We start from the raw sequence: 16,943 nt of genomic DNA, 5'->3' as shown, positions 1-16,943 counted from the left end.
ACATCCCCAAAGGGGAATTTCTTTGACTCAAAAGAAATTGCTCAAGCAAGGAGGTTTACCAGGAGAAATGTAAAGACCTCACCAACAGACTCAAAGAACGAGGCTACAGCTCAAGACTCATCAAAAGATCTAAAAAATCCCTTCAAGAAATTCCGAGAGTGTCCCTGGTATTCCATCAGAAGCCTTCCCTCAAAGAGGACAATGTTCTTAGATTCTTAGGTACATTTTGTGAGGAATGGAGAGACATCAAAGGGATCATCCAAAGACATTGGCCAGTACTACTTTCTGATAGCGACCTAGCGACGAGATTAAATAACACAGTCGATATGAGCTGGAAACGTTCGCCCAATTTGTCAGATCAGTTGGTTCAAAGCCACTATACATCACAAGCGATAAGAAATCCCTCCATCACGGGGACCTATCCCTGTGGAGAATGAAAGGTTTGTCCTCATATTTCCAGAAGTCCAGACATAGTCGACAAATTCAACACCAAATAAAAATCATGAATTATTTCAGTTGTAAAAGCACCAATGTGGTCTATTGTCTCACTTGTCCCGGGATAAAAAATATGTGGGCATGACTACCCGCATGCTCAAGCAATGGCTCTTGAAGCAATCCTATGTGGGATCTAGTGAAAAGCCAACAACTCACCTAATGTAAACAGACTGCACAAAATGTAACACAAACAGACTTACAGTGGCCAAACACTTCCTTCAACATCATGCAGGCTCACCCAAGGACCTTCAAATATTTGGTCTACAACAGATCAAATTAGGCATCAGGGGTGGCAATATAACAAGAACCTTGTTAAAGAAGGAAAGTGAATGGACATTTAAACTTGGAACAGTAGCTCCCAATGGTCTTAATGAACATATCAATTACAGTGTTTTTCTTGAGTAACAATTTTGCAATCAATAGTCAATCCAGCTTCTCTTCCCCCTTTTTCTCTGCCATTTCTGTTTTCATTACTCACTCCCTCCTTCCCCCCACCTCCTTCATCCAAAGTTTAGATCACCGTCTTTTTGCAATACAACACCTCACTTCCAATGTTTCACATTACATAATTTTTCTCATTTCAACACTTCATTCCCATCAACTCACACCACTTCAAGTTTTTTTAGCCAACACCCTACACAATGCTTTCTTTTCCTCACCATTCCACATTCATCAGTCATTTATTCACTCACATCGGTTCCACTCACTTTGCACTAACCTATCATACATTCATAATTCCATCCAACAGTCACCTTCTCCTTATAACACTTTTCATCATCCAAATTTTTTTTTCATCCTCACACCTTCCCCCCCTTCCCCCCCATTCACCTTTCCCTTCAAAAACCCCCTCTTCCCCCCCTTTTTCCATCATTATCTTTTTAACTATACCACATGCTTCACACGACGTTCACTAGTGTCCACCCCCCCCCCCCACTCACTCGTGCCCCCCCTCCCCCACTCTCTCCCCCCTTATTAACCCCCTCCTCTTTCCATTGCACAGCAGCACCATCTTTACACGGTCCGGGTAGACAAAATAAAAATAAAATAATTTTATATTTCTCTCTATCAATCCCACACTTTCTCTATCATCACAGAATAACAGCGCCCAGCAACAACTTTGCCCTTTCTCTTTCCTTCAGCCACCAATATCTTAATTAATTCTTTATATTTTTCTTACTCTTTATTTTTCCATATTTTTTTATTTTTACATTTCTTCATTCATCATTTCTTTCATTTTTTTCATTATTCATTAATTATCACTATTTATTATCAATTATTATCCATCCTTTATTATCATTGTTTATATCTCACATGGAAGTTCCACAAAACCATGCCTTATATAGAATAAGTTTGACACCCATTAGTAATTTTATCATATTATAATTGCAACAAAAATTCTCTTACCTTTCCTAATCTTTTTTATTGTTTACCTTCCTAACTGAATCATGCCATTGTAATGCTTAAGATAATTCACACCAGCTTTGCATTTCAGTATAATTACATCCATTAGTTCTATTGTCTCTGCACCTTCAGTAATTAGAACCCCAGCATGCCATCATAATAGTGGCTCCGTTTCTGGCTATCCATAGGTTAATTTACACGTCAATCAAGTCGATCAGCAAGGAGATTGGCTGCAGTGTCTGTTAAGAAACACACGGAGGGCTCACAGATCAGACGATTCTGTGAACAATAAATACTCAGAGAAGCGCTACCATTGAACAGTCTAATAAGATTTATTATTAAAAATAATTGACACAATCTCAATAAAATAAACCGCTTATCCTGGAATGTTCAACATACAGTGTACACCAACCATTTAATAATTCCAAATAGTCACCCTTAAGAGGAACATAACCACTTAATTTCCAATAGATGCTGCAGCAATTATAATATACTAGTACTTAAAAGGTTAAGCTCCATGCATGGGCTAATTGATTCATATGGGTTCCTTAGATAATGTTTGGGAAGTCCATCCACAGTGAAGCGTTATATAATGTTAATCAGCTTGTATGTTACAGTCTTATCCAGATCACGGCAGACTTTCTGTGGGTAGCTTAATTATGCAAATTTCCATAAATATGCAGTGATAATTTGGCTGAATCACTGATTGTGCAGTCTCATGTGATAAAGCTTACCCGACTTTTAAATGAATGAAGTTTCCTTTTGGTACCTTTCCTGTAGTGGGCGCCGGCTGCCCTTACCGCTAAACAGCGGCACAGCAGAAGGTGTCGGTCACACTGTTGAAGGCTGCGCTTCACGGAGTCACTTCAGAGCGTGGCTAATCAAGACCAGAGAGCAGTTCGCGGCTGATCAAAGTCAGGAGCCGTGCGCTCGTGCTTCCGTAGTGGGAACCGCTGAATGTGCTGCGGGTGTATTGAATGTTGAACACCCAGGATGCCGGATAAGACGTCGGGCGGGATGCTTGACGCGTTTCTCAGCCTCTAACACCGGGGCTGTTTCATCAGAAGTCTGTGAACAAGCTCCTCCCAGCGAAACGAGCGTCACTTCCGGTCCGGCACCCGACTTCCGGGACCTCGGCAATGGGGCTCCGACGGGCGGACTCCTTCCAGCACACGCCGCAAGTATAACACCGCTCCCTGCAGCGGACTTAAGCTCTCCTGGTCAGCTCTCTCCCTGTGTGCCCAGTGCAATTACAAGGGAGAAGCTGCCCCCACTCTGTGCATGAAGCACAGACCGGTTCCCTGGCAACACATAAGCCGGTAACACCAATTGCCTGACGCTTCCCTGATTAACTCACACCCATACAGGGTATTCACCCTTTGCAGGGTAACCGTTTTTTCAGCTGTCAATGAGTGCAAATATTAAACCCTTGGTTACGATGCACAGATACATGGCACTTATCTAATGCAGGGAATTGTATTGTCAGCTGTCATTCTATTGGTGCAACAATTAAGTGTGTAATTACCCCAATAATGAATTATTATTTTTATCACTAACTCCACCAATACAGTCAGGCAATTATTCTTGACCTCAGGCATTCCGTCTGTAGGAGAGCTTTCACCCATTTATTATTAGAGCAGCGCCTATTTTCAAATACTCTGTTCTCATTAACTGTGATTATTTTGTCAAACAGAATTGGATACTTTATGCAATTTATTTGTAAATAGAACATCAGCTGCTTTCGCAGTGTAAGTGCTGGTTCTAATATTGAATTTCTCAAAAAGTCATATGTTGAGATTTGAGTCAGCATTTCTGCAGTATTCTCAGCAATTTGTTATTGTGACAACTATATACAAATATTTGTATCTTTCAGCGATAGAAGTCAGCTGCTTCTTGCAGCCTATGTGGTCTATCTAAAAACAAATGTATCTGTCTGCATTGTGTTACTGTGACAACTATATACAAATATTTGTATCTTGCAGTGATAGAAGTCAGCTGCTCCTTGCAACTTATGTGGTATATTTAAAAACAATTGTATCTGTCTTCATTTAGACACAGTGCTGCCTAGACATTTTTTTTGCAACATCCTATGTCAATTTGTTTATATGATTGAACAGTCAGCTGCCTTTGCAGCCCTAGTGGTGTATTCTAAGGGTATTGTTACATAGTTACACGAATCATTATTCACTTTATACTTCGCAATCGTTTATCGTGGAAACTATTTAAAATAACTGCATCTCGTTACAATGAGATAGGGTGCTGCTTAGACAGCTTCACACAACAATTTATGTCAATCCTTATACAAGATTCAGTATATGGTATTTCGCAAGATTGTTTATTATAATTCCATCACATCAATTAATTTTTGACATACCAGTATTCTAATTGCCTCACCTTAATTCGTTCGAGGTGATTCTTGTATTCCTATTACAATTCTAACGTGGAGGATTTCATCAGTGAACAATCTCTCCATATTTTGGTTCCCTTGAAAACCACGGGAGTTTTCCTTTAGGGCCAATAATTGGCTATTGTTAACTCAACATTTCTGATCACAGAACCACAATTTGCTAAAAGTAGCAGCCATTCTCTATGCTGAGAGGTATTTACCATATCTACTACAGTCATACCATGCTGGATCTGCCCGATCTCATCTGATCTTGGAAGCCAAGCAGCACTGGGCCCGGTCAGTACCAGAAAGGGTGACCCTCTGGGAATACTGGGTACTGTAGTCCCATTAAGGTACATGCCTTTCATTGACCAGCAAAACTAATTTGCAAGCTAACATTGCAGAATACGCATTATAGCTGACCACTCAAAAAGGAGTCCGGTAATATTAAAGCCGTTTTTTTCTTGTATCTCTTATATGAAATATACATGTGTATATCTAATCATAAATTCATAGAGATAACAAGAATTTCTATTTTCGCACTGGACAAATGTCTAACAGTAATACTCGCTTATAATCCAGTGGGTGTACAGACAAACTTTTTGTCACCCACTTTTAATAGGCGAGTGACATATCATTATATCGTCTTCTATATATGCTATTTAATACTTGTTTTAACCTATTTCGCTGATTTATGCAGCAATGTTTTTTCTCATATGGTTAATTAACTAATTTTTTCCTTTTAATACTTTAGTATTCTTTTCGTCTGTAGAATAAATTAAAAGTTTTAATGCTTCATATACATTCCACGGTTTCATAACTTCGTCATCCAGTTAATTTAAATAAAGTGTGCCCCAGAGAGAAATACCAAACAGTCTTTCTTTTGCTTCTTTGCAAAACAACCTTTAGAAGTAAATCAGGCCATGTAAGTGGGAGGACCTCAGATTTTTGACAATTAGTTTTATATCTTGCAAAAGAGCAAAAATTTTGTTTAATATAGCAGGGATGGAAACAGTAGGGTTGGATACAAAAAGTAGCATGTCATCCACAAAGAGAGACTTCTTCAATTCTTGGTTACCTAAACAAATGCTACGGAATAGGGTGTTGGAGTGAAGAGAGATGGCGAAAGGTTCCAAAACTAATGTGAATAACAGAGACGAAAGTGGGCAACCTTTCCGAGTGCCTCTATAAATGGTAAAATAGGGTAAAATATTTTGAGATAAAATTGTAAGGGCTCATTGTAAAGGCTTGTATTTTAAAGTGTTGCTTGGATTTGTAAGTGTATGTGAGTTGGTAACAGCAAAAGCAGGAGCTGGAAGCCGAGTGAAAAGGAGGTGCAGTGAGCTGGAACAACTGCAACTGCTAAGTGGAGTATCGGTGCTGCAGGAGAGGTCCCACTCAGAGGGGGCACTGGAGTACTACGGCTGCATAAACGTGAAGGACCAAGAACCGCACAAAGATAGATAAGTATAAGCCAGCTTAATTATTGTACAAGTGAGATTGTCTTCTACTTTCTCTTTTTGCATCTTCTTTTTCTTTGAGAGTAACAGGGAGTTAGACCTTACAAACAATATGGGAGGGGCTGTGATTGGGGACCTCACTCAGTGCATGTCGTGCAAGATGTATGCACACCTGGAGCTACCGGCCCAGTGTGATTACATCTGCACGAGGTGTGTGCGAACGGTTGCCCTGGAAGCCAAGGTAACTGATCTAGAGCAAACCGTTACGCGACTGAGGGAGATTCACAATCTCGAGCGAAGTTTAGACAGAACGGTGGAGGAGTTGCGGGAGGGGTCACTGGTAGTAGAGGATGATGATCAGGTAGCCAGCTGGGTCACAGAAGGAAGAAAAAGAGGGGGAGGCAAGACATCTCCGAACTATCAAACCCGAACAAATTTGCCCGACTGGACGAGGAATCGGAGGATGATAGTGAAGAAATGACGGTGCTGGCGGAGACTGCTCCCTCTAGCATCCAGAGGAGCGGTACCTCTGGCGCAGTTGGAATAAAAGATAGTGAGGTACCTAGTCAGATGGTGGTGGTAGGGGATTCTATCATCAGGAAGGCAGATAGGGCAATCTGCTACCGGGACTGTGATCGCCGTACAGTCTGTTGTCTCCCGGGTGCTCGGGTACGGCACATCGCGGACCGGGTAGATAGATTGTTGAGAGGGGCTGGGAAAGACCCGGCGGGCTTGGTGCACGTTAGCACCAATGACAAAGTTAGCGGAGGGTGGGATGTCCTTAAGAAAGACTATAGGGACTTAGGAAAGAAACTTAAGGCAAGGACATCTAAGGTAATATTTTTCAAAATATTACCCATGCCACGTGCTAGTCCAGGGAGGCAGAGGGAGATTAGGGAGGTAAATGTGTGGCTTAGGGATTGGTGCAGGAAAGAGGGGTTTGTGTTCCTGGAACACTGGGCGGACTTCTCAGTCAGGCGCCATCTCTTTTGTCGTGACGGATTGTACCTGACTGAGGAAGGGGCAGCGGTGCTGGGGGGAAGAATGGTTAGAAGGTTGGAGATTTTAAACTAGGAGCCTGGGTGGGGTTTAGCTAGAAACTACAGGTCAGGCAGTGAGAATAGTGGGGATTGCGGTAGTAAACGAAATGGGGGAGAAGTTGGGGGGAGGGTAAGAGCAGGCGGTAAGGTTACTAACATGGGAATTAAAAGAGATTTTACCAAAGTACTAACCAATGACGATTACAGGTCATCATTGCTACATAAGGTGAAAGATGTCCCTAACGCAAGGGTAAATACGTATCTTAGTTGTATGTATGTAAACGCTAGAAGCATTACTGGCAAAAAGGGCGAACTAGAAATACTTGCAGCAAGCAAACAGTATGATATTATAGGCATTACTGAAACTTGGTGGAACGAATCTCATGATTGGACAGTCAATCTAGAGGGCTATACACTGTTTAGGAGAGACAGACTAAATAAAAAGGGTGGAGGGGTGTGTTTATGTAAAGCTGTTTTTAAAACCTGATATACGGGAAGATATTCAGGAGGGGACTGTAGACACTGTCGAGATATTATGGGTAGAAATTGCATGCGGGGACAAAGGAATAAAAAAGTTAGTATTGGGTGTATGCTATAGGCCACCTGGTATCAACGTATCTGATGAGGAATTGTTACTAAAGCAAATTGGAAGAGCAGCAGGAGTAGGAGACATAGTAGTGATGGGAGATTTTAACTATCCAGAGGTAAACTGGAAAAACGATTCATGTGATACTGTTAGGGGCAATATGTTTTTAAACACACATAATGATAACTACTTAGTTCAACTAATTGAGGAACCAACTAGGTACAATGCAATCTTAGACCTGGTATTAACAAACAATGGGGATTTGGTATCAGGTATTACAGTAGGGGAACCCATAGGAAACAGCGACCACAATATGGTCACATTGTTATGCACACCAGTGCCTGCAGGAAAGTACTGGTGTCAGAACTGTTATGCACTCCAGTGTCTGCAGGAATGTACTGGTGTTTGAACTGTTATGCAAAACAAATGGACTCACAGACAAACTGGGGAATATGACATAACGTACACAGAAGGTGATAGGGTAACAAAATACACACAAAGTGAACAGAGAAGCCCAGAAGCTAAGGAACTGGGTATCTCCCTTGTATTAGAACTGCTCAGATGGAAAAAGCAAGATGTTGTGTTTTAATACGTAGAGAACCCGAAATGCTGTTGCTAAGGGCAACAGCAAAACCCTAAAGGGTTACCAACGGGTGTGGCAGTAAACTCCTTGGTCAGAGATGGAATGATAGACACAAGGAGAATCTCCACAATCCTAATTCTCACTTGCAGTGCACAGGTTTTAGCTTACTGCCACTAAACTGACCCCTGACACCTAGCACAGTGAGACAGGATTAGACAGGCAAGTCTTAGAATACAGCCACAAACTTGCTAAGTTCACAGAGTAGTAACAGAACCCCAGCAAGCTAAACGACTGACTCCAGTCTTACTGCTAGGTCTGGATTGGCAGAGTGTAATACCAAATCCCCAGGCCTATTTGCAGTAAGCAACAAACAAATACAAAGCTACACAGTACTGGCTAACTTTCATGAACTGACTAACCAACAAAGATTCAGCAGCATCTGCTTACCCTGAAAAGAGGCCTTATAAAGCAGGTGCTGTCCACGCCCCACTCAGACCTCACAGACTGTGAGCACAAAAACCAGCACCGGATCCCCTGCCGTGCACAGAGCCTATAACCACTGCACAGCAAAAGACCCGAACCGGAGTATCAGCTGCGCTCAGGTTACCCCACTAGCACTTGTCTCCCGGTTGCCATGACGACGTGGCAGCACAGGGCAGGAGACCCTAACACACATTCAATATCAGTTTTCATAAACAGCCTTATACTGGCTCAACTAGGACTCAACTTTAGCAAAGCGAATTTTGAAAAGATGAGGGTATTTTTCAGGGATATTGAAAGGGAAGGTTTGTTTTTAGGAAAAAAAAATTGGGAGAAATGGGAGGTACTAAAATTCCTGCTAGCTAAAAATACACTCAAATTTATTCCTACGAGCAGCAAAAAAAGGAATAAAATTCAAACCAATGTGGCTTAACAAAAACATAAGGGAATTTATGGGCAAGAAAAGTCGAGCATTTAAAAAATACGAATCTGACGGGGAAGCAGAGTCATTTCAGCACTATAAGGAATGTAACAAAATTTGCAAAAAGGATATAAGTGCTGCTAAAGTAGTAACTGAAAAACTAGTAGCAAAGGAAAGCAAAGTGAATCCCCCAAAATTCTTTAAATACATTAATAGCAAGAGATTAAAGAAGGAGAGTATAGGCCCTTTAAAAGACAAGTTGGGAGTATTAAGCAAAAATGATAATGACGTAGCGGACACACTAAATGAGTTTTTTTCAACAGTATTAGAGACGACCCAGTTCAGGGACTAACACATAATCTCAATAATGAGAATATCACACTGATAGGTACTTATTTAAGCGAGGAATTAGTCTGTGACCGATTAAAACATTTAAAGATTAATAAGTCACCAGGTCCCGATGGTATTCACCCAAGGGTTCTAATGGAGCTTCATTCTGAACTTGCAAAACCGCTATGTTTGATCTTTAAGGATTCAGTAATATCAGGTATGGTTCCCAAACACTGGCGTATAGCGGAAGTAGTGCCTATATTCAAAAAGGGTAGTAAAGCTGAACCAGGTAATTATAGACCAGTTAGTCTTACATCTATAGTGGGGAAAGTATTGGAAGGTATTCTAAGAGATAGTATTCAGAAGTTCCTTGAAGTCAATAAGGTCAGTAAAAGGAATCAACATGAGTTTATGAAGGACAGATCCTGTCAAACCAACTTACTTGGCTTTTATGAAACAGTAAGCGCAAACCTAGATCAGGGTAAAGAGGTGGATGTAATCTTTTTAGATTTTGCCAAAGCATTCGACACTGTACCACACATGAGACTTATCTACAAGCTACAAGAATCAGGGCTAGGAAGCACAATATGCACTTGGGTCATAAACTGGTTAGATAATAGGGAGCAGCGCGTTGTGGTTAATGGATCTTTTTCAACTTGGACTGAAGTGCTAAGTGGTGTGCCGCAAGGCTCAGTATTAGGACCATTATTGTTCAATATTTTCATTAACGACCGAACAGCAGGTCTTGAGAGCATGGTGTCAATTTTTGTAGATGATACCAAATTGTGTAAAGTTATAAATGCTGAGGGGGATGCTGAGTCGCTTCAGAACGACTTAGTTAAATTAGAAGCTTGGGCAGTGAAATGGAGAATGCGCTTCAATACAGACAAATGTAAGGTAATGCACTGTGGTAAAAAGAACAAAAATAACACCTATCTACTAAATGGGGTAAAATTAGGGTATTCTGTGCTGGAAAAGGACTTGGGTGTCCTCATAGATCACAAACTAAGCAGTAATACCCAAAGTAGGACTGCAGCAAAGAAGGCTAATAAGATATTAGCTTGCATAAAACGGGGAATTGATGCTAGGGACGAAAGTATTATACTACCATTATATAAATCACTTGTGAGGCCACACCTTGAATACTGTGTACAATTCTGGGCACCTTACTACAAAAAGGATATCCTGGAGCTACAAAAGGTTCAAAGGCGGGCGACCAAACTAATTAAGGGTATGGAGACGCTGGAATACGAGGAAAGGCTTTCAAGACTAGGCATGTTTACACTGGAAAGAGGAGATTACGAGGGGACATGATCAACATTTACAAATATATAAGGGGACAATGTACAGATCTTGCGCAGGACCTGTTTTTGGTTAGATCAACACAGAACTCGTGGACACTCGCTCAGGTTAGAAGAGATTCCGCACAATACGGCGTAAAGGCTTTTTTATGGTAAGGACGATACGTGTTTGGAATTCCCTCCCTGAAGAAGTTGTAATGGCGCACTCAGTCAACACCTTTAAGAATGGGTTAGATAAATTCCTAATGGATAAGGATATCCAGGGTTACAGGGCATAGTCACGCACTATGGTTATTATACAAAAGAGGGGTAAAACGTAACGGCAGTCATCAACTTCAATCAAAATTTTATACAAAATAATCCTGCATGGGAGACCACAAATAGGTTGAACTCGATGGACAATTGTCTTTTTTCAACCTTAGATACTATGTTACTATATTCTGGAAGTAGATGAAGAGTAAAGAATATTGAGGAGGATCATTTGAAGAGGAAAGCCATAACAACGTAGGATTTAAAAAGATGATCCCACACTACCAGGTCAAGTGACTTCTCAGCATCAAGTGATAAAAGGACATTAAGTGTGTCATCCTGTATATCATCAAAATGTTGTAAGACAGATATATCCTTCCGTATATTGGAAACAGAGTTTCTACCCCAAACAAAGCCTGTCTGGTCGCTATGTACTAGAGATGGAATTATATGTTTAAATCATTCAGATAAAATGTTAGTAAAATGTTTAAAGTCCTATTAAGTAGCAGATCAGGTGATAAGAACCTGGCAGTGAGGGATCTCTACTGGGTTTAGGCAGGACTTTTCAAATGGCATCATTGAAATATGGAGGAGTATGACCACCTAAGATATAATTGAAAAATGCTGTAAGAGGAGCAACCAGAGAGGATCGCAAACGTTTGTAGAATTCCCCAGTAAGACCATCCAGTTCCAGGGACTGACCGGGTCTAATGGGCCCTACTCACTCGGCGATTAGACGCCGAGGTGCCCGACGGCCGATACGGCCGACGAGCAACCCGGCGGCGGGGGGGCAGTGACGGGGGGAGTGAAGTTTCTTCACTCCCCCCGTCACCCGGCTGCATTGAAGTGCAGGCTAATATGGACGAGATCGTCCATATTGACCTGCATGCACAGCCGACGGGAGATCAGCGATGAACGAGCGCGGGGACGCGCATCGTTCATCGCTGTAGTCTCCACACTGAAAGATATGAACGAGTTCTCGTTCATTTATGAACGAGATCGTTCATATCTTTCAAATTATCGCTAGGTGTGTAGGGCCTATAAGTCCTTTAATTGTAGATAGTACTTCTTGCTCAGTAATGGGTGATGTAAACGATTCACTTTGGGACCAGAGAGTTGAGGAAAGGAAATACGGTTCCAGAAAGAAGTTTTGTTATCTTCCTGGATTGGTTCCTGCACATATAAATTTGAGTAAAATTGGTATAAGACGTCAAAAATGGCCGGTCCACTATGCACTAATTTTTCCTCTGTGTCTTGTAAAGCCAAGAGAGCAGAATCAGTTCTATCTCCTCTAAGTAAATTAGAGAGGCGTTTTCCATTTTTGTCCCAATGAATTAGAAAAATATATTTATTACTACGTATTTTGCGATCCCCTGCGTGTTGTACAACGGCATCATAATGGATTCAACATTCCTCAAAAGCCTTTTTGGAGGAAGGTGTAGAGGAGTGGCGGAGGGTTTGGAATGACTTACATATACTTTCTGACTCATAGTGGTGTCTATTATGATGAGCTGTACAGTAGAGTATGTCACCCATATAATAGCTTTTGCTGCCAGCCAATACAGAAGGGAGTCACTGGAGTGTAAGTCATTAGTAAAACCATAGTTATTCCAAAAGGTTTGAAGGGAGTCTTTAAATTTAGTAGAAGATGTTAAATATGCGCCAGGAATAGAATGTACCAGAGGAAATAGAAGGGCTAATAGTAAATCAAATGAATGAGTGGTCAGTGAGGTTAAAAATTTCAATAGCTGAGGATTTTGCTTTACATACACAGGAGTTAAATAATAAAAGATAATCAAATCTGGAGAACGACTTGTGGTGGGAAGAATAAAAGATGTTTATTTTTCATCCACTAGGGGGCACAGGATTCATTACGCTAGGTATAGGTTGAATGCAGAGGCATCCGGGCACCAATGGGTTACATTTTATTACCCAGCAACCCTCTGGTCTCCTGTTGCCTATACCCCCTTTCCCCCCCCCCCCCCGCCAGTATTTTAATTACTGCTGACATGAGCACCATGAAGAGGAGCTAAGAAGCTCCATGGTTACTAGGGGCAGTGGTACTGGTGTCCACTGGACACCCGCACCATGCCCCATCACCCGACGTAGGCGGTGGCAGCACTGGTGAGCAGGCAGGTGACTTCCACCGCGGGACTCACAGGAGGTACACACAACTCCCAGAGTCTGCAACCGCAATCCGGAGCTGGGAGGTAAGAGAACGGCTCCTCTGGTTAGACTGATGGGCTGTTGCAGCGGGGATCCACCCCAGCAGAGGAGACGGGGTAAATGAGGCATCGGGTCACCTGTGCTTTCCACTAGACCACCAGGTACAGCACGGCAGAATCGGGCAAGTCCCTGGAGGTTAAGCACCCAAGTGGGGGTGGTAATGGTCTGCTGACTCTCCCTTGTCCCTGAGCTGGCTTGAAACAAGGGGTTAACTGCCAGACTCAGGAATATTTATCCTCCCTCAGCTGGCTCCTCCTATAAAATGTTGGGCGGCTATCTTTAAAGCATTGCTGCTCTGGCTGGGGAACAGTGAGGGAGGTTTGGGCCTGGTCTCCCCTATACCGTGCTCTCTGAGCCTTGTCCTGGTTTATTTCTCCTGCCTGATCTCCTACAGACTCCAGTTAGATTCTGTGCCCAGTGAGACAGGATGCACACTGAGGAGCTCTCCAGAGTTTCTCTGAAAAATACTTTTGTTAGGTTTATTATTTTCAGGGAACACTGCTGGCAACAGGCTCCCTGCATCGTGGGACTGAGGGGAGAGAAGCATACCTACTTCTGTGAGTTTCAGGGCTCTGCTTCTTAGGCTACTGGACACCATTAGCTCCAGATGGTCTGATCGCTAGGTACGCCTAGATGCTCATTCCCGGAGCCGCGCCATCAACCCCCTTGCAGAGCCAGAAGTCAGAAGCCGGGTGAGTAGACGAAGATCAGAAGACTTCAGTGACGGCAGAAGATTTCAGATGGCTTTTGAGGTACCGCGCAGCGCGCCATGCTCCCACATACAAAACGGCACTGCAGGGCGCAGGAGGGGGAGCCCTGGGCAGCATAAAACCTCAATAGCGACTGGCACAAGTGTATACAATGCCTGGGCACTAAATACAGACCCCCGCCAGTATAAATATGTAAAAATAAGCGGGACTGAAGCGCGCCATGAAGAGGGCGTGGCTTAGCCCTCACAGTTGTGACCAGCGCCATTTTCTCTTCACAGCTGCAGAGACGCTGAGCCTGACCTCCCACACTGCTGTACAAGTAACAGGGTGCAAAACGGGGGGGCAAAAGTGATTTGGTGCTATTTTATTGAATTTAAAAGCGCTAACAGGTCTGGGCAGTATATTACTCGCTTCAGTACCGGGATAGGCGCTGGGTGTGAGCTGGCAGAACTCACTCTGTGTTTCTCTAACAGACTTTGCTGTGGGTCTGTCCCCTATAGCCCCAGTGTGGTTGTGGGTGTCGGTACGTGTGTGTCGACATGTCTGAGGCTGAATTCTCTTCCCAGGAGGAGGCTGGAGTTAGGACAGAAAAGGCTGTGGGAGTGACCGTGTCGGCACCGCTGACGGCTGATTGGGTGAATATGTTGAGTGTTTTGAATGCCAATGTGACTCGGTTGACTAAGAGATTAGATAAATCTGAGTCTAAGAACCAGACATGGAGGAAATCCATGGAGGATGCATTGTCACAAGCTCAGACCCCTTCGGGGTCACAGAAACGTGCATTTACCCAGATTACAGATACCGACACGGACTCTGATTCCAGTGTCGACTATAGTGATGCCAGACTGAATCCTAAACTGGCTAAGAGCATTCAGTACATGATTCTGGTGATAAAAGACGTATTACATATCACTGAGGACCCTACTGTTCCTGATAATAGGGTCTGTATGTATAAATGAAAGACATCTGAGGTAACGTTTCCTCCCTCTCATGAACTGAACGCTCTTTTTGAAAAGGCTTGGGAAAATCCTGACAAGAAGTTACAGGTTCCCAAAAGAATTCCAGTGGCATATCCGTTCCCCTCTGGGGACAGGGAAAAGTGGGAGTCAACCCCCACGGTGGACAAAGCTCTATCGCGTCTGTCCAAAAAGGTAGCGCTTCCGTCTCCTGACACGGCAGCCCTAAAGGATCCTGCGGATCGTAAGCAGGAAAATACACTAAAATCCATTTATGTCACTACAGGTTCGCTACTTAGGCCTGCCGTTGCTTCAGCATGGGTGAGTAGCGCTATTGAAAAGTGGGCAGATAACTGGTCATCTGAGAGAGATACCCTGGACAGGGATAGCGTGCTTTTGACTCTGGGTCATATCAGGGACGCTGCAGCATATTTAAAAGAAGCTGCAAGGGATATTGGCCTGTTGGGATCAAGGGCCAATGCCATGGCAGTCTCGGCTAGGAGGGCATTGTGGATTCATCAATGGAATGCTGATGCTGACTCTAAGAAGACTATGGAGTCTCTACCGTTTAACGGTAGTGTCTTGTTTGGTGACGGCCTCACTGACCTGGTATCTACAGCTACCGCGGGTAAGTCATTATTTTTACCTTATGTTCCTGCACAACAAAAGAAAACGCCCCACTATCAGATGCAGTCCTTTCAGCCCAATAAATACAAAAAAGGATGAGGGTCCTCCTTCCTTGCTGCGAGAGGAAGAGGAAAGGGAAAGAGGTCACAGGCTGTGGCAAGTTCCCAAGAACAGAAGTCCTCCCCGACTTCTACCAAATCCACCGCATGACGCTGGGGCTCCTCTGCGGGAGTCTGCAACGGTGGGGGCACGTCTCAAACTCTTCAGTCAGGTCTGGGTTCACTCGGCCCTGGATCCTTGGATATTAGAAATAGTAACCCAAGGGTACAAATTAGAGTTTCAAGACGTTCCCCCACACCGATTTTTCCAATCTGCCTTGCCAGCTTCTCTTCCAGAAAGGGAGGTAGTATATGCTGCAATACTAAAGCTGTGTCATAAGCAAGTCATTGTCACGGTACCCCCGTCACAACAGGGGGATGGCTTTTATTGAAATCTGTTCGTGGTCCCGAAGCCGGATGGCTCAGTCAGACCGATTCTGAACCTAAAATCCCTCAATTTCTTTCTAAAAACAAAAACAAATTCAAGATGGAATCTCTCCGAGCAGTGATCTCCAGTCTGAATAAAGGAGGGTGATTTTATGGTGTTGGTCGACATAAAGGATGGCTACTTACACGTCTCCATTTCTCTGACGTCCTAAGTGGATGCTGGGCCTCCGTAAGGACCATGCGGAATAGCCGCTCCGCAGGAGACTGGGCACAACTAAAGAAAGCTTTAGGACTACCTGGTGTGCACTGGCTCCTCCCACTATGACCCTCCTCCAGGCCTCAGTTAGAATCTTGTGCCCGGCTGAGCTGGATGCACACTAGGGCCTCTCCTGAGCTCCTAGAAAGAAAGTATATTTAGGTTTTTTATTTTACAGTGAGATCTGCTGGCAACAGACTCACTGCAGCGAGGGACTAAGGGGAGAAGAAGCAAACCTACCTAACAGGTGGTAGTTTGGGCTTCTTAGGCTACTGGACACCATTAGCTCCAGAGGGATCGACCGCAGGACCCGACCTTGGTGTTCGTTCCCGGAGCCGCACCGCCGCCCCCCTTACAGAGCCAGAAGCAAGAAGTGTTCCGGAAAATCAGCGGCAGAAGACTTCTGTCTTCAACAAGGTAGCGCACAGCACTGCAGCTGTGCGCCATTGCTCCTCATGCACACCTCACACTCCGGTCACTGATGGGTGCAGGGCGCTGGGGGGGGCGCCCTGAGGGCAATATAAGACACCTTGGCTGGCAAATCATCACAATATATAGTCCCAGGGCTATATATATGATAAATTACCCCTGCCAGAATCCATAAAAAAGCGGGAGAAAAGCCAGCCGAAAAAGGGGCGGGGCTATCTCCCTCTGCACACTGGCGCCATTTTTTCTTCACAGTGCAGCTGGAAGACAGCTCCCCAGGCTCTCCCCTGTAGTTTTCAGGCTCAAAGGGTTAAAAAGAGAGATGGGGGCACTAAATTTAGGCGCAATATATGTATACAAGCAGCTATTGGGGGAAAAAATCACTCAGTTATAGTGTTAATCCCTGCATTATATAGCGCTCTGGTGTGTGCTGGCATACTCTCTCTCTGTCTCCCCAAAGGACTTTGTGGGGTCCTGTCCTCAGTCAGAGCATTCCCTGTGTATGTGCGGTGTGTCGGTACGGCT

At 43.7% G+C, this 16,943-nt stretch overlaps 1 protein-coding gene and 1 pseudogene across 1 annotated transcript in view; both read left to right on the top strand.

Moving 5' to 3' along the window:
• Positions 1 to 16,943, top strand: part of LOC135057117 (uncharacterized) — a 206,403-nt gene that overhangs the window by 87,449 nt on the left and 102,011 nt on the right. The window lies entirely within an intron of this gene.
• Positions 4,510 to 4,628, top strand: LOC134892819 (5S ribosomal RNA; annotated as a pseudogene).

This window comes from Pseudophryne corroboree, chromosome 3 (genome assembly GCF_028390025.1).
Source record: "Pseudophryne corroboree isolate aPseCor3 chromosome 3, aPseCor3.hap2, whole genome shotgun sequence".
NCBI classification, from domain to species: Eukaryota; Metazoa; Chordata; class Amphibia; order Anura; family Myobatrachidae; genus Pseudophryne; species Pseudophryne corroboree.
This window is presented reverse-complemented; position numbering and strand designations above follow the sequence as displayed.